Source organism: Diuraphis noxia, unplaced genomic scaffold (genome assembly GCF_037042655.1).
Source record: "Diuraphis noxia isolate RWA-SAM2 unplaced genomic scaffold, SU_Dnox_SAM2 contig0012, whole genome shotgun sequence".
Lineage (NCBI taxonomy): Eukaryota > Metazoa > Arthropoda > Insecta > Hemiptera > Aphididae > Diuraphis > Diuraphis noxia.
Window position 1 is genome coordinate 1,317,534 of NW_028301722.1, and position 27,045 is coordinate 1,344,578.

The window sequence follows — 27,045 nt, forward strand, 5'->3', positions numbered from 1 at the left end:
TCGTTTAAAGTCATTTGTATTGAACTAATCATACTTTTTATATTTTTATCGTTAAGTTCACATTATTTTACATCTAAAACACGTCTTTACAATACATTTGGGTGAATACAAAAAATAGAAAAAAAATTTGGGAAAAAATTTGGTAAAAAATGGTGATAATTTCGCTAAATATCGTTTAAAGTCATTTGTATTGAACTAATCATACTTTTTATATTTTTATCGTTAAGTTCACATTATTTTACATCTAAAACACGTCTTTACAATACATTTGGGTGAATACAAAAAATAGAAAAAAAATTTGGGAAAAAATTGGGTAAAAAATGGTGATAATTCCGCTAAATATCGTTTAAATTCATTTGTATTGAACTAATCATACTTTTTATATTTTTATCGTTAAGTTCACATTATTTTACATCTAAAACACGTGTTTACAATACATTTGGGTGAATACAAAAAATAGAAAAAAAATTTGGTAAAAAATGGTGATAATTCCACTAAATAACGTTTAAAGTCATTTATATTGAACTAATCATACTTTTTATATTTTTATCGTTAAGTTCACATTATTTTACATCTAAAACACGTCTTTACAATACATTTGGGTGAATACAAAAAATAGAAAAAAAATCTGGGAAAAAATTTGGTAAAAAATGGTGATAATTTCGCTAAATATCGATTAAAGTCATTTGTATTGAACTAATCATACTTTTTATATTTTTAACGTTAAGTTCACATTATTTTACATCTAAAACACGTGTTTACAATACATTTGGGTGAATACAAAAAATAGAAAAAAAATTTGGTAAAAAATGGTGATAATTCCGCTAAATATCGTTTAAAGTCATTTGTATTGAACTAATCATACTTTTTATATTTTTATCGTTAAGTCCACATTATTTTACATCTAAAACACGTCTTTACAATACATTTGGGTGAATATAAAAGGTCGTAAAAAAATTTTGAAATACAGGTGATGAATCCGCTAAATATCGTCTGAAGTCATTTCTATTTAACTAATCATACTTTTTATATTTTTAACGTTAAGTTCACATTATTTTACATCTAAAACACGTCTTTACAATACATTTGGGTGAATACAAAAAATAGAAAAAAAATTTGGGAAAAAATTTGGTAAAAAATGGTGATAATTTCGCTAAATATCGATTAAAGTCATTTGTATTGAACTAATCATACTTTTTATATTTTTAACGTTAAGTTCACATTATTTTACATCTAAAACACGTGTTTACAATACATTTGGGTGAATACAAAAAATAGAAAAAAAATTTGGTAAAAAATGGTGATAATTCCGCTAAATATCGTTTAAAGTCATTTGTATTGAACTAATCATACTTTTTATATTTTTATCGTTAAGTCCACATTATTTTACATCTAAAACACGTCTTTACAATACATTTGGGTGAATATAAAAGGTCGTAAAAAAATTTTGAAATACAGGTGATGAATCCGCTAAATATCGTCTGAAGTCATTTCTATTTAACTAATCATACTTTTTATATTTTTAACGTTAAGTTCACATTATTTTACATCTAAAACACGTGTTTACAATACATTTGGGTGAATACAAAAAATAGAAAAAAAATTTGGGAAAAAATTTGGTAAAAAATGGTTATAATTCCGCTAAATATCGTTTTAAGTCATTTGTATTGAACTAATCATACTTTTTATATTTTTATCGTTAAGTTTACATTATTTTACATCTAAAACACGTCTTTACAATACATTTGGGTGAATACAAAAAATAGAAAAAAAATTTGGGAAAAAATTGGGTAAAAAATGGTGATAATTCCGCTAAATATCGTTTAAAGTCATTTGTATTGAACTAATCATACTTTTTATATTTTTATCGTTAAGTTCACATTATTTTACATCTAAAACACGTGTTTACAATACATTTGGGTGAATACAAAAAATAGAAAAAAAATTTGGTAAAAAATGGTGATAATTCCACTAAATAACGTTTAAAGTCATTTATATTGAACTAATCATACTTTTTATATTTTTATCGTTAAGTTCACATTATTTTACATCTAAAACACGTCTTTACAATACATTTGGGTGAATACAAAAAATAGAAAAAAAATTTGGGAAAAAATTTGGTAAAAAATGGTGATAATTTCGCTAAATATCGATTAAAGTCATTTGTATTGAACTAATCATACTTTTTATATTTTTAACGTTAAGTTCACATTATTTTACATCTAAAACACGTGTTTACAATACATTTGGGTGAATACAAAAAATAGAAAAAAAATTTGGTAAAAAATGGTGATAATTCCGCTAAATATCGTTTAAAGTCATTTGTATTGAACTAATCATACTTTTTATATTTTTATCGTTAAGTCCACATTATTTTACATCTAAAACACGTCTTTACAATACATTTGGGTGAATATAAAAGGTCGTAAAAAAATTTTGAAATACAGGTGATGAATCCGCTAAATATCGTCTGAAGTCATTTCTATTTAACTAATCATACTTTTTATATTTTTAACGTTAAGTTCACATTATTTTACATCTAAAACACGTGTTTACAATACATTTGGGTGAATACAAAAAATAGAAAAAAAATTTGGGAAAAAATTTGGTAAAAAATGGTTATAATTCCGCTAAATATCGTTTTAAGTCATTTGTATTGAACTAATCATACTTTTTATATTTTTATCGTTAAGTTTACATTATTTTACATCTAAAACACGTCTTTACAATACATTTGGGTGAATACAAAAAATAGAAAAAAAATTTGGGAAGAAATTTGGTAAAAAATGGTGATAATTTCGCTAAATATCGTTTAAAGTCATTTGTATTGAACTAATCATACTTTTTATATTTTTATCGTTAAGTTCACATTATTTTACATCTAAAACACGTCTTTACAATACATTTGGGTGAATACAAAAAATAGAAAAAAAATTTGGGAAAAAATTTGGTAAAAAATGGTGATAATTTCGCTAAATATCGTTTAAAGTCATTTGTATTGAACTAATCATACTTTTTATATTTTTATCGTTAAGTTCACATTATTTTACATCTAAAACACGTCTTTACAATACATTTGGGTGAATACAAAAAATAGAAAAAAAATTTGGGAAAAAATTGGGTAAAAAATGGTGATAATTCCGCTAAATATCGTTTAAATTCATTTGTATTGAACTAATCATACTTTTTATATTTTTATCGTTAAGTTCACATTATTTTACATCTAAAACACGTGTTTACAATACATTTGGGTGAATACAAAAAATAGAAAAAAAATTTGGTAAAAAATGGTGATAATTCCACTAAATAACGTTTAAAGTCATTTATATTGAACTAATCATACTTTTTATATTTTTATCGTTAAGTTCACATTATTTTACATCTAAAACACGTCTTTACAATACATTTGGGTGAATACAAAAAATAGAAAAAAAATCTGGGAAAAAATTTGGTAAAAAATGGTGATAATTTCGCTAAATATCGATTAAAGTCATTTGTATTGAACTAATCATACTTTTTATATTTTTAACGTTAAGTTCACATTATTTTACATCTAAAACACGTGTTTACAATACATTTGGGTGAATACAAAAAATAGAAAAAAAATTTGGTAAAAAATGGTGATAATTCCGCTAAATATCGTTTAAAGTCATTTGTATTGAACTAATCATACTTTTTATATTTTTATCGTTAAGTCCACATTATTTTACATCTAAAACACGTCTTTACAATACATTTGGGTGAATATAAAAGGTCGTAAAAAAATTTTGAAATACAGGTGATGAATCCGCTAAATATCGTCTGAAGTCATTTCTATTTAACTAATCATACTTTTTATATTTTTAACGTTAAGTTCACATTATTTTACATCTAAAACACGTCTTTACAATACATTTGGGTGAATACAAAAAATAGAAAAAAAATTTGGGAAAAAATTTGGTAAAAAATGGTGATAATTTCGCTAAATATCGATTAAAGTCATTTGTATTGAACTAATCATACTTTTTATATTTTTAACGTTAAGTTCACATTATTTTACATCTAAAACACGTGTTTACAATACATTTGGGTGAATACAAAAAATAGAAAAAAAATTTGGTAAAAAATGGTGATAATTCCGCTAAATATCGTTTAAAGTCATTTGTATTGAACTAATCATACTTTTTATATTTTTATCGTTAAGTCCACATTATTTTACATCTAAAACACGTCTTTACAATACATTTGGGTGAATATAAAAGGTCGTAAAAAAATTTTGAAATACAGGTGATGAATCCGCTAAATATCGTCTGAAGTCATTTCTATTTAACTAATCATACTTTTTATATTTTTAACGTTAAGTTCACATTATTTTACATCTAAAACACGTGTTTACAATACATTTGGGTGAATACAAAAAATAGAAAAAAAATTTGGGAAAAAATTTGGTAAAAAATGGTTATAATTCCGCTAAATATCGTTTTAAGTCATTTGTATTGAACTAATCATACTTTTTATATTTTTATCGTTAAGTTTACATTATTTTACATCTAAAACACGTCTTTACAATACATTTGGGTGAATACAAAAAATAGAAAAAAAATTTGGGAAAAAATTGGGTAAAAAATGGTGATAATTCCGCTAAATATCGTTTAAAGTCATTTGTATTGAACTAATCATACTTTTTATATTTTTATCGTTAAGTTCACATTATTTTACATCTAAAACACGTGTTTACAATACATTTGGGTGAATACAAAAAATAGAAAAAAAATTTGGTAAAAAATGGTGATAATTCCACTAAATAACGTTTAAAGTCATTTATATTGAACTAATCATACTTTTTATATTTTTATCGTTAAGTTCACATTATTTTACATCTAAAACACGTCTTTACAATACATTTGGGTGAATACAAAAAATAGAAAAAAAATTTGGGAAAAAATTTGGTAAAAAATGGTGATAATTTCGCTAAATATCGATTAAAGTCATTTGTATTGAACTAATCATACTTTTTATATTTTTAACGTTAAGTTCACATTATTTTACATCTAAAACACGTGTTTACAATACATTTGGGTGAATACAAAAAATAGAAAAAAAATTTGGTAAAAAATGGTGATAATTCCGCTAAATATCGTTTAAAGTCATTTGTATTGAACTAATCATACTTTTTATATTTTTATCGTTAAGTCCACATTATTTTACATCTAAAACACGTCTTTACAATACATTTGGGTGAATATAAAAGGTCGTAAAAAAATTTTGAAATACAGGTGATGAATCCGCTAAATATCGTCTGAAGTCATTTCTATTTAACTAATCATACTTTTTATATTTTTAACGTTAAGTTCACATTATTTTACATCTAAAACACGTGTTTACAATACATTTGGGTGAATACAAAAAATAGAAAAAAAATTTGGGAAAAAATTTGGTAAAAAATGGTTATAATTCCGCTAAATATCGTTTTAAGTCATTTGTATTGAACTAATCATACTTTTTATATTTTTATCGTTAAGTTTACATTATTTTACATCTAAAACACGTCTTTACAATACATTTGGGTGAATACAAAAAATAGAAAAAAAATTTGGGAAAAAATTGGGTAAAAAATGGTGATAATTCCGCTAAATATCGTTTAAAGTCATTTGTATTGAACTAATCATACTTTTTATATTTTTATCGTTAAGTTCACATTATTTTACATCTAAAACACGTGTTTACAATACATTTGGGTGAATACAAAAAATAGAAAAAAAATTTGGTAAAAAATGGTGATAATTCCACTAAATAACGTTTAAAGTCATTTATATTGAACTAATCATAGTTTTTATATTTTTATCGTTAAGTTCACATTATTTTACATCTAAAACACGTCTTTACAATACATTTGGGTGAATACAAAAAATAGAAAAAAAATTTGGGAAAAAATTTGGTAAAAAATGGTGATAATTCCGCTAAATATCGTTTAAAGTCATTTGTATTGAACTAATCATACTTTTTATATTTTTATCGTTAAGTTCACATTATTTTACATCTAAAACACGTGTTTACAATACATTTGGGTGAATACAAAAAATAGAAAAAAAATTTGGTAAAAAATGGTGATAATTCCACTAAATAACGTTTAAAGTCATTTGTATTGAACTAATCATACTTTTTATATTTTTAACGTTAAGTTCACATTATTATACATCTAAAACACGTGTTTACAATACATTTGGGTGAATACAAAAAATAGAAAAAAAATTTGGGAAAAAATTTGGTAAAAAATGGTTATAATTCCGCTAAATATCGTTTTAAGTCATTTGTATTGAACTAATCATACTTTTTATATTTTTATCATTAAGTCCACATTATTTTACATCTAAAACACGTCTTTACAATACATTTGGGTGAATACAAAAAATAGAAAAAAAATTTGGGAAGAAATTTGGTAAAAAATGGTGATAATTTCGCTAAATATCGATTAAAGTCATTTGTATTGAACTAATCATACTTTTTATATTTTTATCGTTAAGTTCACATTATTTTACATCTAAAACACGTCTTTACAATACATTTGGGTGAATACAAAAAATAGAAAAAAAATTTGGGAAAAAATTGGGTAAAAAATGGTGATAATTCCGCTAAATATCGTTTAAAGTCATTTGTATTGAACTAATCATACTTTTTATATTTTTAACGTGAAGTTCACATTATTTTACATCTAAAACACGTCTTTACAATACATTTGGGTGAATACAAAAAATAGAAAAAAAATTTGGTAAAAAATGGTGATAATTCCGCTGAATATCGTTTAAAGTCATTTGTATTGAACTAATCATACTTTTTATATTTTTATCGTTAAGTTCACATTATTTTACATCTAAGACACGTCTTTACAATACATTTGGGTGAATATAAAAGGTCGTAAAAAAATTTTGAAATATAGGTGATGAATCCGCTAAATATCGTCCTAAGTCATTTCTATTAAACTAATCATACTTTTTATATTTTTATCGTTAAGTTCACATAATTTTACATCTAAAACACGTCTTTACAATACATTTGGGTGAATATAAAAGGTCGTAAAAAAATTTTGAAATACAGGTGATGAATCCGCTAAATATCGTCTTAAGTCATTTCTATTAAACTAATCATACTTTTTATATTTTTAACGTTAAGTTCACATTATTTTACATCTAAAACACGTGTTTACAATACATTTGGGTGAATACAAAAAATAGAAAAAAAATTTGGGAAAAAATTTGGTAAAAAATGGTGATAATTTCGCTAAATATCGTTTAAAGTCATTTGTATTGAACTAATCATACTTTTTATATTTTTATCGTTAAGTTCACATTATTTTACATCTAAAACACGTCTTTACAATACATTTGGGTGAATACAAAAAATAGAAAAAAAATTTGGTAAAAAATGGTGATAATTCCGCTGAATATCGTTTAAAGTCATTTGTATTGAACTAATCATACTTTTTATATTTTTATCGTTAAGTTCACATTATTTTACATCTAAGACACGTCTTTACAATACATTTGGGTGAATATAAAAGGTCGTAAAAAAATTTTGAAATATAGGTGATGAATCCGCTAAATATCGTCCTAAGTCATTTCTATTAAACTAATCATACTTTTTATATTTTTATCGTTAAGTTCACATAATTTTACATCTAAAACACGTCTTTACAATACATTTGGGTGAATATAAAAGGTCGTAAAAAAATTTTGAAATACAGGTGATGAATCCGCTAAATATCGTCTTAAGTCATTTCTATTAAACTAATCATACTTTTTATATTTTTAACGTTAAGTTCACATTATTTTACATCTAAAACACGTGTTTACAATACATTTGGGTGAATACAAAAAATAGAAAAAAAATTTGGGAAAAAATTTGGTAAAAAATGGTGATAATTTCGCTAAATATCGTTTAAAGTCATTTGTATTGAACTAATCATACTTTTTATATTTTTATCGTTAAGTTCACATTATTTTACATCTAAAACACGTCTTTACAATACATTTGGGTGAATACAAAAAATAGAAAAAAAATTTGGGAATAAATTGGGTAAAAAATTGTGATAATTCCGCTAAATATTGTTTAAAGTCATTTGTATTGAACTAATCATACTTTTTATTTTTTTATCGTTAAGTCCACATTATTTTACATCTAAAACACGTCTTTACAATACATTTGGGTGAATATAAAAGGTCGTAAAAAAATTTTGAAATACAGGTGATGAATCCGCTAAATATCGTCCTAAGTCATTTATATTAAACTAATCATTCTTTTTATATTTTTAACGTTAAGTTCACGTTATTTTACATCTAAAACACGTCTTTACAATACATTTGGGTGAATACAAAAAATAGAAAAAAAATTTGGGAAAAAATTTGGTAAAAAATGGTGATAATTTCGCTAAATATCGATTAAAGTCATTTGTATTGAACTAATCATACTTTTTATATTTTTATCGTTAAGTTCACATTATTTTACATCTAAAACACGTCTTTACAATACATTTGGGTGAATACAAAAAATAGAAAAAAAATTTGGGAAAAAATTTGGTAAAAAATGGTGATAATTTCGCTAAATATCGATTAAAGTCATTTGTATTGAACTAATCATACTTTTTATATTTTTATCGTTAAGTTCACATTATTTTACATCTAAAACACGTCTTTACAATACATTTGGGTGAATACAAAAAATAGAAAAAAAATTTGGGAAAAAATTTGGTAAAAAATGGTGATAATTTCGCTAAATATCGATTAAAGTCATTTGTATTGAACTAATCATACTTTTTATACTTTTAACGTTAAGTTCACATTATTTTACATCTAAAACACGTGTTTACAATACATTTGGGTGAATACAAAAAATAGAAAAAAAATTTGGTAAAAAATGGTGATAATTCCGCTAAATATCGTTTAAAGTCATTTGTATTGAACTAATCATACTTTTTATATTTTTATCGTTAAGTCCACATTATTTTACATCTAAAACACGTCTTTACAATACATTTGGGTGAATACAAAAAATAGAAAAAAAATTTGGGAAAAAATTTGGTAAAAAATGGTTATAATTCCGCTAAATATCGTTTTAAGTCATTTGTATTGAACTAATCATACTTTTTATATTTTTATCATTAAGTCCACATTATTTTACATCTAAAACACGTCTTTACAATACATTTGGGTGAATACAAAAAATAGAAAAAAATTTGGGAAGAAATTTGGTAAAAAATGGTGATAATTTCGCTAAATATCGATTAAAGTCATTTGTATTGAACTAATCATACTTTTTATATTTTTATCGTTAAGTTCACATTATTTTACATCTAAAACACGTGTTTACAATACATTTGGGTGAATACAAAAAATAGAAAAAAAATTTGGTAAAAAATGGTGATAATTCCGCTAAATATCGTTTAAAGTCATTTGTATTGAACTAATCATACTTTTTATATTTTTATCGTTAAGTCCACATTATTTTACATCTAAAACACGTGTTTACAATACATTTGGGTGAATACAAAAAATAGAAAAAAAATTTGGGAAAAAATTGGGTAAAAAATGGTGATAATTCCGCTAAATATCGTTTAAAGTCATTTGTATTGAACTAATCATACTTTTTATATTTTTATCGTTAAGTTCACATTATTTTACATCTAAAACACGTGTTTACAATACATTTGGGTGAATACAAAAAATAGAAAAAAAATTTGGTAAAAAATGGTGATAATTCCGCTAAATATCGTTTAAAGTCATTTGTATTGAACTAATCATACTTTTTATATTTTTATCGTTAAGTCCACATTATTTTACATCTAAAACACGTCTTTACAATACATTTGGGTGAATATAAAAGGTCGTAAAAAAATTTTGAAATACAGGTGATGAATCCGCTAAATATCGTCTGAAGTCATTTCTATTTAACTAATCATACTTTTTATATTTTTAACGTTAAGTTCACATTATTATACATCTAAAACACGTGTTTACAATACATTTGGGTGAATACAAAAAATAGAAAAAAAATTTGGGAAAAAATTTGGTAAAAAATGGTTATAATTCCGCTAAATATCGTTTTAAGTCATTTGTATTGAACTAATCATACTTTTTATATTTTTATCATTAAGTCCACATTATTTTACATCTAAAACACGTCTTTACAATACATTTGGGTGAATACAAAAAATAGAAAAAAAATTTGGGAAGAAATTTGGTAAAAAATGGTGATAATTTCGCTAAATATCGATTAAAGTCATTTGTATTGAACTAATCATACTTTTTATATTTTTATCGTTAAGTTCACATTATTTTACATCTAAAACACGTCTTTACAATACATTTGGGTGAATACAAAAAATAGAAAAAAAATTTGGGAAAAAATTGGGTAAAAAATGGTGATAATTCCGCTAAATATCGTTTAAAGTCATTTGTATTGAACTAATCATACTTTTTATATTTTTATCGTTAAGTTCACATTATTTTACATCTAAAACACGTGTTTACAATACATTTGGGTGAATACAAAAAATAGAAAAAAAATTTGGGAAAAAATTTGGTAAAAAATGGTGATAATTTCGCTAAATATCGTTTAAAGTCATTTGTATTGAACTAATCATACTTTTTATATTTTTATCGTTAAGTTCACATTATTTTACATCTAAAACACGTCTTTACAATACATTTGGGTGAATACAAAAAATAGAAAAAAAATTTGGGAAAAAATTTGGTAAAAAATGGTGATAATTTCGCTAAATATCGATTAAAGTCATTTGTATTGAACTAATCATACTTTTTATATTTTTATCGTTAAGTTCACATTATTTTACATCTAAAACACGTCTTTACAATACATTTGGGTGAATACAAAAAATAGAAAAAAAATTTGGGAAAAAATTGGGTAAAAAATGGTGATAATTCCGCTAAATATCGTTTAAATTCATTTGTATTGAACTAATCATACTTTTTATATTTTTATCGTTAAGTTCACATTATTTTACATCTAAAACACGTGTTTACAATACATTTGGGTGAATACAAAAAATAGAAAAAAAATTTGGTAAAAAATGGTGATAATTCCACTAAATAACGTTTAAAGTCATTTATATTGAACTAATCATACTTTTTATATTTTTATCGTTAAGTTCACATTATTTTACATCTAAAACACGTTTTTACAATACATTTGGGTGAATACAAAAAATAGAAAAAAAATTTGGGAAAAAATTTGGTAAAAAATGGTGATAATTTCGCTAAATATCGATTAAAGTCATTTGTATTGAACTAATCATACTTTTTATATTTTTATCGTTAAGTTCACATTATTTTACATCTAAAACACGTCTTTACAATACATTTGGGTGAATACAAAAAATAGAAAAAAAATCTGGGAAAAAATTTGGTAAAAAATGGTGATAATTTCGCTAAATATCGATTAAAGTCATTTGTATTGAACTAATCATACTTTTTATATTTTTAACGTTAAGTTCACATTATTTTACATCTAAAACACGTGTTTACAATACATTTGGGTGAATACAAAAAATAGAAAAAAAATTTGGTAAAAAATGGTGATAATTCCGCTAAATATCGTTTAAAGTCATTTGTATTGAACTAATCATACTTTTTATATTTTTATCGTTAAGTCCACATTATTTTACATCTAAAACACGTCTTTACAATACATTTGGGTGAATATAAAAGGTCGTAAAAAAATTTTGAAATACAGGTGATGAATCCGCTAAATATCGTCTGAAGTCATTTCTATTTAACTAATCATACTTTTTATATTTTTAACGTTAAGTTCACATTATTTTACATCTAAAACACGTGTTTACAATACATTTGGGTGAATACAAAAAATAGAAAAAAAATTTGGGAAAAAATTTGGTAAAAAATGGTTATAATTCCGCTAAATATCGTTTTAAGTCATTTGTATTGAACTAATCATACTTTTTATATTTTTATCGTTAAGTTCACATTATTTTACATCTAAAACACGTGTTTACAATACATTTGGGTGAATACAAAAAATAGAAAAAAAATTTGGTAAAAAATGGTGATAATTCCACTAAATAACGTTTAAAGTCATTTATATTGAACTAATCATACTTTTTATATTTTTATCGTTAAGTTCACATTATTTTACATCTAAAACACGTCTTTACAATACATTTGGGTGAATACAAAAAATAGAAAAAAAATTTGGGAAAAAATTTGGTAAAAAATGGTGATAATTCCGCTAAATATCGTTTAAAGTCATTTGTATTGAACTAATCATACTTTTTATATTTTTATCGTTAAGTTCACATTATTTTACATCTAAAACACGTGTTTACAATACATTTGGGTGAATACAAAAAATAGAAAAAAAATTTGGTAAAAAATGGTGATAATTCCACTAAATAACGTTTAAAGTCATTTGTATTGAACTAATCATACTTTTTATATTTTTAACGTTAAGTTCACATTATTTTACATCTAAAACACGTCTTTACAATACATTTGGGTGAATACAAAAAATAGAAAAAAAATTTGGTAAAAAATGGTGATAATTCCGCTGAATATCGTTTAAAGTCATTTGTATTGAACTAATCATACTTTTTATATTTTTATCGTTAAGTTCACATTATTTTACATCTAAGACACGTCTTTACAATACATTTGGGTGAATATAAAAGGTCGTAAAAAAATTTTGAAATATAGGTGATGAATCCGCTAAATATCGTCCTAAGTCATTTCTATTAAACTAATCATACTTTTTATATTTTTATCGTTAAGTTCACATAATTTTACATCTAAAACACGTCTTTACAATACATTTGGGTGAATATAAAAGGTCGTAAAAAAATTTTGAAATACAGGTGATGAATCCGCTAAATATCGTCTTAAGTCATTTCTATTAAACTAATCATACTTTTTATATTTTTAACGTTAAGTTCACATTATTTTACATCTAAAACACGTCTTTACAATACATTTGGGTGAATACAAAAAATAGAAAAAAAATTTGGGAAAAAATTGGGTAAAAAATGGTGATAATTCCGCTAAATATCGTTTAAAGTCATTTGTATTGAACTAATCATACTTTTTATTTTTTTATCGTTAAGTCCACATTATTTTACATCTAAAACACGTCTTTACAATACATTTGGGTGAATATAAAAGGTCGTAAAAAAATTTTGAAATACAGGTGATGAATCCGCTAAATATCGCCTGAAGTCATTTCTATTTAACTAATCATACTTTTTATATTTTTAACGTTAAGTTCACATTATTATACATCTAAAACACGTGTTTACAATACATTTGGGTGAATACAAAAAATAGAAAAAAAATTTGGGAAAAAATTTGGTAAAAAATGGTTATAATTCCGCTAAATATCGTTTTAAGTCATTTGTATTGAACTAATCATACTTTTTATATTTTTATCATTAAGTCCACATTATTTTACATCTAAAACACGTCTTTACAATACATTTGGGTGAATACAAAAAATAGAAAAAAAATTTGGGAAGAAATTTGGTAAAAAATGGTGATAATTTCGCTAAATATCGATTAAAGTCATTTGTATTGAACTAATCATACTTTTTATATTTTTATCGTTAAGTTCACATTATTTTACATCTAAAACACGTCTTTACAATACATTTGGGTGAATACAAAAAATAGAAAAAAAATTTGGGAAAAAATTGGGTAAAAAATGGTGATAATTCCGCTAAATATCGTTTAAAGTCATTTGTATTGAACTAATCATACTTTTTATATTTTTATCGTTAAGTTCACATTATTTTACATCTAAAACACGTGTTTACAATACATTTGGGTGAATACAAAAAATAGAAAAAAAATTTGGGAAAAAATTTGGTAAAAAATGGTGATAATTTCGCTAAATATCGTTTAAAGTCATTTGTATTGAACTAATCATACTTTTTATATTTTTATCGTTAAGTTCACATTATTTTACATCTAAAACACGTCTTTACAATACATTTGGGTGAATACAAAAAATAGAAAAAAAATTTGGGAAAAAATTTGGTAAAAAATGGTGATAATTTCGCTAAATATCGATTAAAGTCATTTGTATTGAACTAATCATACTTTTTATATTTTTATCGTTAAGTTCACATTATTTTACATCTAAAACACGTCTTTACAATACATTTGGGTGAATACAAAAAATAGAAAAAAAATTTGGGAAAAAATTGGGTAAAAAATGGTGATAATTCCGCTAAATATCGTTTAAATTCATTTGTATTGAACTAATCATACTTTTTATATTTTTATCGTTAAGTTCACATTATTTTACATCTAAAACACGTGTTTACAATACATTTGGGTGAATACAAAAAATAGAAAAAAAATTTGGTAAAAAATGGTGATAATTCCACTAAATAACGTTTAAAGTCATTTATATTGAACTAATCATACTTTTTATATTTTTATCGTTAAGTTCACATTATTTTACATCTAAAACACGTTTTTACAATACATTTGGGTGAATACAAAAAATAGAAAAAAAATTTGGGAAAAAATTTGGTAAAAAATGGTGATAATTTCGCTAAATATCGATTAAAGTCATTTGTATTGAACTAATCATACTTTTTATATTTTTATCGTTAAGTTCACATTATTTTACATCTAAAACACGTCTTTACAATACATTTGGGTGAATACAAAAAATAGAAAAAAAATCTGGGAAAAAATTTGGTAAAAAATGGTGATAATTTCGCTAAATATCGATTAAAGTCATTTGTATTGAACTAATCATACTTTTTATATTTTTAACGTTAAGTTCACATTATTTTACATCTAAAACACGTGTTTACAATACATTTGGGTGAATACAAAAAATAGAAAAAAAATTTGGTAAAAAATGGTGATAATTCCGCTAAATATCGTTTAAAGTCATTTGTATTGAACTAATCATACTTTTTATATTTTTATCGTTAAGTCCACATTATTTTACATCTAAAACACGTCTTTACAATACATTTGGGTGAATATAAAAGGTCGTAAAAAAATTTTGAAATACAGGTGATGAATCCGCTAAATATCGTCTGAAGTCATTTCTATTTAACTAATCATACTTTTTATATTTTTAACGTTAAGTTCACATTATTTTACATCTAAAACACGTGTTTACAATACATTTGGGTGAATACAAAAAATAGAAAAAAAATTTGGGAAAAAATTTGGTAAAAAATGGTTATAATTCCGCTAAATATCGTTTTAAGTCATTTGTATTGAACTAATCATACTTTTTATATTTTTATCGTTAAGTTCACATTATTTTACATCTAAAACACGTGTTTACAATACATTTGGGTGAATACAAAAAATAGAAAAAAAATTTGGGAAAAAATTTGGTAAAAAATGGTGATAATTCCGCTAAATATCGTTTAAAGTCATTTGTATTGAACTAATCATACTTTTTATATTTTTATCGTTAAGTTCACATTATTTTACATCTAAAACACGTGTTTACAATACATTTGGGTGAATACAAAAAATAGAAAAAAAATTTGGTAAAAAATGATGATAATTCCACTAAATAACGTTTAAAGTCATTTGTATTGAACTAATCATACTTTTTATATTTTTAACGTTAAGTTCACATTATTTTACATCTAAAACACGTCTTTACAATACATTTGGGTGAATACAAAAAATAGAAAAAAAATTTGGTAAAAAATGGTGATAATTCCGCTGAATATCGTTTAAAGTCATTTGTATTGAACTAATCATACTTTTTATATTTTTATCGTTAAGTTCACATTATTTTACATCTAAGACACGTCTTTACAATACATTTGGGTGAATATAAAAGGTCGTAAAAAAATTTTGAAATATAGGTGATGAATCCGCTAAATATCGTCCTAAGTCATTTCTATTAAACTAATCATACTTTTTATATTTTTATCGTTAAGTTCACATAATTTTACATCTAAAACACGTCTTTACAATACATTTGGGTGAATATAAAAGGTCGTAAAAAAATTTTGAAATACAGGTGATGAATCCGCTAAATATCGTCTTAAGTCATTTCTATTAAACTAATCATACTTTTTATATTTTTAACGTTAAGTTCACATTATTTTACATCTAAAACACGTCTTTACAATACATTTGGGTGAATACAAAAAATAGAAAAAAAATTTGGGAAAAAATTGGGTAAAAAATGGTGATAATTCCGCTAAATATCGTTTAAAGTCATTTGTATTGAACTAATCATACTTTTTATTTTTTTATCGTTAAGTCCACATTATTTTACATCTAAAACACGTCTTTACAATACATTTGGGTGAATATAAAAGGTCGTAAAAAAATTTTGAAATACAGGTGATGAATCCGCTAAATATCGTCTGAAGTCATTTCTATTTAACTAATCATACTTTTTATATTTTTAACGTTAAGTTCACATTATTATACATCTAAAACACGTGTTTACAATACATTTGGGTGAATACAAAAAATAGAAAAAAAATTTGGGAAAAAATTTGGTAAAAAATGGTTATAATTCCGCTAAATATCGTTTTAAGTCATTTGTATTGAACTAATCATACTTTTTATATTTTTATCATTAAGTCCACATTATTTTACATCTAAAACACGTCTTTACAATACATTTGGGTGAATACAAAAAATAGAAAAAAAATTTGGGAAGAAATTTGGTAAAAAATGGTGATAATTTCGCTAAATATCGATTAAAGTCATTTGTATTGAACTAATCATACTTTTTATATTTTTAACGTTAAGTTCACATTATTATACATCTAAAACACGTGTTTACAATACATTTGGGTGAATACAAAAAATAGAAAAAAAATTTGGGAAAAAATTTGGTAAAAAATGGTTATAATTCCGCTAAATATCGTTTTAAGTCATTTGTATTGAACTAATCATACTTTTTATATTTTTATCATTAAGTCCACATTATTTTACATCTAAAACACGTCTTTACAATACATTTGGGTGAATACAAAAAATAGAAAAAAAATTTGGGAAGAAATTTGGTAAAAAATGGTGATAATTTCGCTAAATATCGATTAAAGTCATTTGTATTGAACTAATCATACTTTTTATATTTTTATCGTTAAGTTCACATTATTTTACATCTAAAACACGTCTTTACAATACATTTGGGTGAATACAAAAAATAGAAAAAAAATTTGGGAAAAAATTGGGTAAAAAATGGTGATAATTCCGCTAAATATCGTTTAAAGTCATTTGTATTGAACTAATCATACTTTTTATATTTTTATCGTTAAGTTCACATTATTTTACATCTAAAACACGTGTTTACAATACATTTGGGTGAATACAAAAAATAGAAAAAAAATTTGGGAAAAAATTGGGTAAAAAATGGTGATAATTCCGCTAAATATCGTTTAAAGTCATTTGTATTGAACTAATCATACTTTTTATATTTTTATCGTTAATTCCACATTATTTTACATCTAAAACACGTCTTTACAATACATTTGGGTGAATATAAAAGGTCGTAAAAAAATTTTGAAATACAGGTGATGAATCCGCTAAATATCGTCCTAAGTCATTTATATTAAACTAATAATTCTTTTTATATTTTTAACGTTAAGTTCACGTTATTTTACATCTAAAACACGTGTTTACAATACATTTGGGTGAATACAAAAAATAGAAAAAAAATTTGGGAAAAAATTTGGTAAAAAATGGTGATAATTTCGCTAAATATCGTTTAAAGTCATTTGTATTGAACTAATCATACTTTTTATATTTTTATCGTTAAGTTCACATTATTTTACATCTAAAACACGTCTTTACAATACATTTGGGTGAATACAAAAAATAGAAAAAAAATTTGGGAAAAAATTTGGTAAAAAATGGTGATAATTTCGCTAAATATCGATTAAAGTCATTTGTATTGAACTAATCATACTTTTTATATTTTTATCGTTAAGTTTACATTATTTTACATCTAAAACACGTCTTTACAATACATTTGGGTGAATACAAAAAATAGAAAAAAAATTTGGGAAAAAATTGGGTAAAAAATGGTGATAATTCCGCTAAATATCGTTTAAATTCATTTGTATTGAACTAATCATACTTTTTATATTTTTATCGTTAAGTTCACATTATTTTACATCTAAAACACGTGTTTACAATACATTTGGGTGAATACAAAAAATAGAAAAAAAATTTGGTAAAAAATGGTGATAATTCCACTAAATAACGTTTAAAGTCATTTATATTGAACTAATCATACTTTTTATATTTTTATCGTTAAGTTCACATTATTTTACATCTAAAACACGTTTTTACAATACATTTGGGTGAATACAAAAAATAGAAAAAAAATTTGGGAAAAAATTTGGTAAAAAATGGTGATAATTTCGCTAAATATCGATTAAAGTCATTTGTATTGAACTAATCATACTTTTTATATTTTTAACGTTAAGTTCACATTATTTTACATCTAAAACACGTCTTTACAATACATTTGGGTGAATACAAAAAATAGAAAAAAAATTTGGTAAAAAATGGTGATAATTCCGCTGAATATCGTTTAAAGTCATTTGTATTGAACTAATCATACTTTTTATATTTTTATCGTTAAGTTCACATTATTTTACATCTAAGACACGTCTTTACAATACATTTGGGTGAATATAAAAGGTCGTAAAAAAATTTTGAAATACAGGTGATGAATCCGCTAAATATCGTCTTAAGTCATTTCTATTAAACTAATCATACTTTTTATATTTTTAACGTTAAGTTCACATTATTTTACATCTAAAACACGTGTTTACAATACATTTGGGTGAATACAAAAAATAGAAAAAAAATTTGGGAAAAAATTTGGTAAAAAATGGTGATAATTTCGCTAAATATCGTTTAAAGTCATTTGTATTGAACTAATCATACTTTTTATATTTTTATCGTTAAGTTCACATTATTTTACATCTAAAACACGTCTTTACAATACATTTGGGTGAATACAAAAAATAGAAAAAAAATTTGGGAATAAATTGGGTAAAAAATTGTGATAATTCCGCTAAATATTGTTTAAAGTCATTTGTATTGAACTAATCATACTTTTTATTTTTTTATCGTTAAGTCCACATTATTTTACATCTAAAACACGTCTTTACAATACATTTGGGTGAATATAAAAGGTCGTAAAAAAATTTTGAAATACAGGTGATGAATCCGCTAAATATCGTCCTAAGTCATTTATATTAAACTAATCATTCTTTTTATATTTTTAACGTTAAGTTCACGTTATTTTACATCTAAAACACGTCTTTACAATACATTTGGGTGAATACAAAAAATAGAAAAAAAATTTGGGAAAAAATTTGGTAAAAAATGGTGATAATTTCGCTAAATATCGATTAAAGTCATTTGTATTGAACTAATCATACTTTTTATATTTTTATCGTTAAGTTCACATTATTTTACATCTAAAACACGTCTTTACAATACATTTGGGTGAATACAAAAAATAGAAAAAAAATTTGGGAAAAAATTTGGTAAAAAATGGTGATAATTTCGCTAAATATCGATTAAAGTCATTTGTATTGAACTAATCATACTTTTTATATTTTTATCGTTAAGTTCACATTATTTTACATCTAAAACACGTCTTTACAATACATTTGGGTGAATACAAAAAATAGAAAAAAAATTTGGGAAAAAATTTGGTAAAAAATGGTGATAATTTCGCTAAATATCGATTAAAGTCATTTGTATTGAACTAATCATACTTTTTATATTTTTATCGTTAAGTTCACATTATTTTACATCTAAAACACGTCTTTACAATACATTTGGGTGAATACAAAAAATAGAAAAAAAATTTGGTAAAAAATGGTGATAATTCCGCTAAATATCGTTTAAAGTCATTTGTATTGAACTAATCATACTTTTTATATTTTTATCGTTAAGTCCACATTATTTTACATCTAAAACACGTCTTTACAATACATTTGGGTGAATACAAAAAATAGAAAAAAAATTTGGGAAAAAATTTGGTAAAAAATGGTTATAATTCCGCTAAATATCGTTTTAAGTCATTTGTATTGAACTAATCATACTTTTTATATTTTTATCATTAAGTCCACATTATTTTACATCTAAAACACGTCTTTACAATACATTTGGGTGAATACAAAAAATAGAAAAAAATTTGGGAAGAAATTTGGTAAAAAATGGTGATAATTTCGCTAAATATCGATTAAAGTCATTTGTATTGAACTAATCATACTTTTTATATTTTTATCGTTAAGTTCACATTATTTTACATCTAAAACACGTGTTTACAATACATTTGGGTGAATACAAAAAATAGAAAAAAAATTTGGTAAAAAATGGTGATAATTCCGCTAAATATCGTTTAAAGTCATTTGTATTGAACTAATCATACTTTTTATATTTTTATCGTTAAGTCCACATTATTTTACATCTAAAACACGTGTTTACAATACATTTGGGTGAATACAAAAAATAGAAAAAAAATTTGGGAAAAAATTGGGTAAAAAATGGTGATAATTCCGCTAAATATCGTTTAAAGTCATTTGTATTGAACTAATCATACTTTTTATATTTTTATCGTTAAGTTCACATTATTTTACATCTAAAACACGTGTTTACAATACATTTGGGTGAATACAAAAAATAGAAAAAAAATTTGGTAAAAAATGGTGATAATTCCGCTAAATATCGTTTAAAGTCATTTGTATTGAACTAATCATACTTTTTATATTTTTATCGTTAAGTCCACATTATTTTACATCTAAAACACGTCTTTACAATACATTTGGGTGAATATAAAAGGTCGTAAAAAAATTTTGAAATACAGGTGATGAATCCGCTAAATATCGTCTGAAGTCATTTCTATTTAACTAATCATACTTTTTATATTTTTAACGTTAAGTTCACATTATTATACATCTAAAACACGTGTTTACAATACATTTGGGTGAATACAAAAAATAGAAAAAAAATTTGGGAAAAAATTTGGTAAAAAATGGTTATAATTCCGCTAAATATCGTTTTAAGTCATTTGTATTGAACTAATCATACTTTTTATATTTTTATCATTAAGTCCACATTATTTTACATCTAAAACACGTCTTTACAATACATTTGGGTGAATACAAAAAATAGAAAAAAAATTTGGGAAGAAATTTGGTAAAAAATGGTGATAATTTCGCTAAATATCGATTAAAGTCATTTGTATTGAACTAATCATACTTTTTATATTTTTATCGTTAAGTTCACATTATTTTACATCTAAAACACGTCTTTACAATACATTTGGGTGAATACAAAAAATAGAAAAAAAATTTGGGAAAAAATTGGGTAAAAAATGGTGATAATTCCGCTAAATATCGTTTAAAGTCATTTGTATTGAACTAATCATACTTTTTATATTTTTATCGTTAAGTTCACATTATTTTACATCTAAAACACGTGTTTACAATACATTTGGGTGAATACAAAAAATAGAAAAAAAATTTGGGAAAAAATTTGGTAAAAAATGGTGATAATTTCGCTAAATATCGTTTAAAGTCATTTGTATTGAACTAATCATACTTTTTATATTTTTATCGTTAAGTTCACATTATTTTACATCTAAAACACGTCTTTACAATACATTTGGGTGAATACAAAAAATAGAAAAAAAATTTGGGAAAAAATTTGGTAAAAAATGGTGATAATTTCGCTAAATATCGATTAAAGTCATTTGTATTGAACTAATCATACTTTTTATATTTTTATCGTTAAGTTCACATTATTTTACATCTAAAACACGTCTTTACAATACATTTGGGTGAATACAAAAAATAGAAAAAAAATTTGGGAAAAAATTGGGTAAAAAATGGTGATAATTCCGCTAAATATCGTTTAAATTCATTTGTATTGAACTAATCATACTTTTTATATTTTTATCGTTAAGTTCACATTATTTTACATCTAAAACACGTGTTTACAATACATTTGGGTGAATACAAAAAATAGAAAAAAAATTTGGTAAAAAATGGTGATAATTCCACTAAATAACGTTTAAAGTCATTTATATTGAACTAATCATACTTTTTATATTTTTATCGTTAAGTTCACATTATTTTACATCTAAAACACGTTTTTACAATACATTTGGGTGAATACAAAAAATAGAAAAAAAATTTGGGAAAAAATTTGGTAAAAAATGGTGATAATTTCGCTAAATATCGATTAAAGTCATTTGTATTGAACTAATCATACTTTTTATATTTTTATCGTTAAGTTCACATTATTTTACATCTAAAACACGTCTTTACAATACATTTGGGTGAATACAAAAAATAGAAAAAAAATCTGGGAAAAAATTTGGTAAAAAATGGTGATAATTTCGCTAAATATCGATTAAAGTCATTTGTATTGAACTAATCATACTTTTTATATTTTTAACGTTAAGTTCACATTATTTTACATCTAAAACACGTGTTTACAATACATTTGGGTGAATACAAAAAATAGAAAAAAAATTTGGTAAAAAATGGTGATAATTCCGCTAAATATCGTTTAAAGTCATTTGTATTGAACTAATCATACTTTTTATATTTTTATCGTTAAGTCCACATTATTTTACATCTAAAACACGTCTTTACAATACATTTGGGTGAATATAAAAGGTCGTAAAAAAATTTTGAAATACAGGTGATGAATCCGCTAAATATCGTCTGAAGTCATTTCTATTTAACTAATCATACTTTTTATATTTTTAACGTTAAGTTCACATTATTATACATCTAAAACACGTGTTTACAATACATTTGGGTGAATACAAAAAATAGAAAAAAAATTTGGGAAAAAATTTGGTAAAAAATGGTTATAATTCCGCTAAATATCGTTTTAAGTCATTTGTATTGAACTAATCATACTTTTTATATTTTTATCATTAAGTCCACATTATTTTACATCTAAAACACGTCTTTACAATACATTTGGGTGAATACAAAAAATAGAAAAAAAATTTGGGAAGAAATTTGGTAAAAAATGGTGATAATTTCGCTAAATATCGATTAAAGTCATTTGTATTGAACTAATCATACTTTTTATATTTTTATCGTTAAGTTCACATTATTTTACATCTAAAACACGTCTTTACAATACATTTGGGTGAATACAAAAAATAGAAAAAAAATTTGGGAAAAAATTGGGTAAAAAATGGTGATAATTCCGCTAAATATCGTTTAAAGTCATTTGTATTGAACTAATCATACTTTTTATATTTTTATCGTTAAGTTCACATTATTTTACATCTAAAACACGTGTTTACAATACATTTGGGTGAATACAAAAAATAGAAAAAAAATTTGGGAAAAAATTTGGTAAAAAATGGTGATAATTTCGCTAAATATCGTTTAAAGTCATTTGTATTGAACTAATCATACTTTTTATATTTTTATCGTTAAGTTCACATTATTTTACATCTAAAACACGTCTTTACAATACATTTGGGTGAATACAAAAAATAGAAAAAAAATTTGGGAAAAAATTTGGTAAAAAATGGTGATAATTTCGCTAAATATCGATTAAAGTCATTTGTATTGAACTAATCATACTTTTTATATTTTTATCGTTAAGTTCACATTATTTTACATCTAAAACACGTCTTTACAATACATTTGGGTGAATACAAAAAATAGAAAAAAAATTTGGGAAAAAATTGGGTAAAAAATGGTGATAATTCCGCTAAATATCGTTTAAATTCATTTGTATTGAACTAATCATACTTTTTATATTTTTATCGTTAAGTTCACATTATTTTACATCTAAAACACGTGTTTACAATACATTTGGGTGAATACAAAAAATAGAAAAAAAATTTGGTAAAAAATGGTGATAATTCCACTAAATAACGTTTAAAGTCATTTATATTGAACTAATCATACTTTTTATATTTTTATCGTTAAGTTCACATTATTTTACATCTAAAACACGTTTTTACAATACATTTGGGTGAATACAAAAAATAGAAAAAAAATTTGGGAAAAAATTTGGTAAAAAATGGTGATAATTTCGCTAAATATCGATTAAAGTCATTTGTATTGAACTAATCATACTTTTTATATTTTTATCGTTAAGTTCACATTATTTTACATCTAAAACACGTCTTTACAATACATTTGGGTGAATACAAAAAATAGAAAAAAAATCTGGGAAAAAATTTGGTAAAAAATGGTGATAATTTCGCTAAATATCGATTAAAGTCATTTGTATTGAACTAATCATACTTTTTATATTTTTAACGTTAAGTTCACATTATTTTACATCTAAAACACGTGTTTACAATACATTTGGGTGAATACAAAAAATAGAAAAAAAATTTGGTAAAAAATGGTGATAATTCCGCTAAATATCGTTTAAAGTCATTTGTATTGAACTAATCATACTTTTTATATTTTTATCGTTAAGTCCACATTATTTTACATCTAAAACACGTCTTTACAATACATTTGGGTGAATATAAAAGGTCGTAAAAAAATTTTGAAATACAGGTGATGAATCCGCTAAATATCGTCTGAAGTCATTTCTATTTAACTAATCATACTTTTTATATTTTTAACGTTAAGTTCACATTATTTTACATCTAAAACACGTGTTTACAATACATTTGGGTGAATACAAAAAATAGAAAAAAAATTTGGGAAAAAATTTGGTAAAAAATGGTTATAATTCCGCTAAATATCGTTTTAAGTCATTTGTATTGAACTAATCATACTTTTTATATTTTTATCGTTAAGTTCACATTATTTTACATCTAAAACACGTGTTTACAATACATTTGGGTGAATACAAAAAATAGAAAAAAAATTTGGTAAAAAATGGTGATAATTCCACTAAATAACGTTTAAAGTCATTTATATTGAACTAATCATACTTTTTATATTTTTATCGTTAAGTTCACATTATTTTACATCTAAAACACGTCTTTACAATACATTTGGGTGAATATAAAAGGTCGTAAAAAAATTTTGAAATACAGGTGATGAATCCGCTAAATATCGTCTGAAGTCATTTCTATTTAACTAATCATACTTTTTATATTTTTAACGTTAAGTTCACATTATTATACATCTAAAACACGTGTTTACAATACATTTGGGTGAATACAAAAAATAGAAAAAAAATTTGGGAAAAAATTTGGTAAAAAATGGTTATAATTCCGCTAAATATCGTTTTAAGTCATTTGTATTGAACTAATCATACTTTTTATATTTTTATCATTAAGTCCACATTATTTTACATCTAAAACACGTCTTTACAATACATTTGGGTGAATACAAAAAATAGAAAAAAAATTTGGGAAGAAATTTGGTAAAAAATGGTGATAATTTCGCTAAATATCGATTAAAGTCATTTGTATTGAACTAATCATACTTTTTATATTTTTATCGTTAAGTTCACATTATTTTACATCTAAAACACGTCTTTACAATACATTTGGGTGAATACAAAAAATAGAAAAAAAATTTGGGAAAAAATTGGGTAAAAAATGGTGATAATTCCGTTAAATATCGTTTAAAGTCATTTGTATTGAACTAATCATACTTTTTATATTTTTATCGTTAAGTTCACATTATTTTACATCTAAAACACGTGTTTACAATACATTTGGGTGAATACAAAAAATAGAAAAAAAATTTGGGAAAAAATTGGGTAAAAAATGGTGATAATTCCGCTAAATATCGTTTAAAGTCATTTGTATTGAACTAATCATACTTTTTATATTTTTATCGTTAAGTCCACATTATTTTACATCTAAAACACGTCTTTACAATACATTTGGGTGAATATAAAAGGTCGTAAAAAAATTTTGAAATACAGGTGATGAATCCGCTAAATATCGTCCTAAGTCATTTATATTGAACTAATCATACTTTTTATATTTTTATCGTTAAGTTCACATTATTTTACATCTAAAACACGTGTTTACAATACATTTGGGTGAATACAAAAAATAGAAAAAAAATTTGGGAAAAAATTGGGTAAAAAATGGTGATAATTCCGCTAAATATCGTTTAAAGTCATTTGTATTGAACTAATCATACTTTTTATATTTTTATCGTTAATTCCACATTATTTTACATCTAAAACACGTCTTTACAATACATTTGGGTGAATATAAAAGGTCGTAAAAAAATTTTGAAATACAGGTGATGAATCCGCTAAATATCGTCCTAAGTCATTTATATTAAACTAATAATTCTTTTTATATTTTTAACGTTAAGTTCACGTTATTTTACATCTAAAACACGTGTTTACAATACATTTGGGTGAATACAAAAAATAGAAAAAAAATTTGGGAAAAAATTTGGTAAAAAATGGTGATAATTTCGCTAAATATCGTTTAAAGTCATTTGTATTGAACTAATCATACTTTTTATATTTTTATCGTTAAGTTCACATTATTTTACATCTAAAACACGTCTTTACAATACATTTGGGTGAATACAAAAAATAGAAAAAAAATTTGGGAAAAAATTTGGTAAAAAATGGTGATAATTTCGCTAAATATCGATTAAAGTCATTTGTATTGAACTAATCATACTTTTTATATTTTTATCGTTAAGTTTACATTATTTTACATCTAAAACACGTCTTTACAATACATTTGGGTGAATACAAAAAATAGAAAAAAAATTTGGGAAAAAATTGGGTAAAAAATGGTGATAATTCCGCTAAATATCGTTTAAATTCATTTGTATTGAACTAATCATACTTTTTATATTTTTATCGTTAAGTTCACATTATTTTACATCTAAAACACGTGTTTACAATACATTTGGGTGAATACAAAAAATAGAAAAAAAATTTGGTAAAAAATGGTGATAATTCCACTAAATAACGTTTAAAGTCATTTATATTGAACTAATCATACTTTTTATATTTTTATCGTTAAGTTCACATTATTTTACATCTAAAACACGTTTTTACAATACATTTGGGTGAATACAAAAAATAGAAAAAAAATTTGGGAAAAAATTTGGTAAAAAATGGTGATAATTTCGCT